Source organism: Rattus norvegicus, chromosome 16, assembly GCF_036323735.1.
Source record: "Rattus norvegicus strain BN/NHsdMcwi chromosome 16, GRCr8, whole genome shotgun sequence".
NCBI classification, from domain to species: Eukaryota; Metazoa; Chordata; class Mammalia; order Rodentia; family Muridae; genus Rattus; species Rattus norvegicus.
This window is the reverse complement of record NC_086034.1, coordinates 66,245,572-66,246,347: the sequence shown is the minus strand read 5'-3', so window position 1 is coordinate 66,246,347 and position 776 is coordinate 66,245,572. Positions and strand designations below refer to the sequence as shown.

The window sequence follows — 776 nt, the reverse complement described above, 5'->3', positions numbered from 1 at the left end:
CTGCCAAGGATATTAAAGAACAAAAATTATGAAAGCAAAGAGAATACGTGGTATATGAGTGCAGAAAAATGATGAACTTTACATGTTATGGGTGAATTATTTATAGCCAAAAGGATCATTCAAGAGTTCTCTATAGAACTATATCAGTGCTATACACTGCACCTAACCAGACCCTCCAGAGCTCTCAGGGACTAAACCACCAACCGAAACGTACACATGGGGCGACCCATGGCTCCAGTGTCTTTTTGTTTGTTTGTTTGTTTGTTTGTTTTGTTTTCTTCAGAGCTGGGGACCGAACCCAGGGCCTTGCGCTTGCTAGGCAAGCACTCTACCACTGAGCTAAATCCCCAACCCCGGCTCCAGTGTCACATGCAGCAGAGGATGGCCTTGTCAGACATCGAGGGGAGGAGAGGCCCTGGGTCCTGGGAAGGCGTAATGCCCCAGTGTAGGGGAATGCCAGGTCAGGGATGTGGGAGCGGGTTGGAGACCATCCTCATAGAAACAGGGGGAGGGAGGATGGGATGAGGGGTTTCTGGAGGGGAAACCAGGAAAGGGGATAACATTTGAAATGTAAATAAATAAAATATCCAATAAAAAAGAAATATATCAGTGCATGAGTGAGCTCTCTAGGGAACAGGTCCCATTGAATCGAGGACCTTCTTCAGCTAGAAAAGGCATCCGGCTGGAGTTAGTTTCCTGTGAGAGTATAAACTCTGGTAGGTCAGCCACAGCTCAGTTGAGGTCACACAAACCAGAATATATGGGCAAAGTAGACT

The 776-nt window shown here is 46.6% G+C and overlaps 1 protein-coding gene and 1 long non-coding RNA gene across 2 annotated transcripts in view; both read right to left on the bottom strand.

Moving 5' to 3' along the window:
* Nrg1 (neuregulin 1) overlaps nucleotides 1-776 on the bottom strand; it is a 1,053,401-nt gene that overhangs the window by 761,137 nt on the left and 291,488 nt on the right.
* Nucleotides 1-776, bottom strand: part of LOC120097372 (uncharacterized) — a 41,550-nt gene that overhangs the window by 34,955 nt on the left and 5,819 nt on the right. The window lies entirely within an intron of this gene.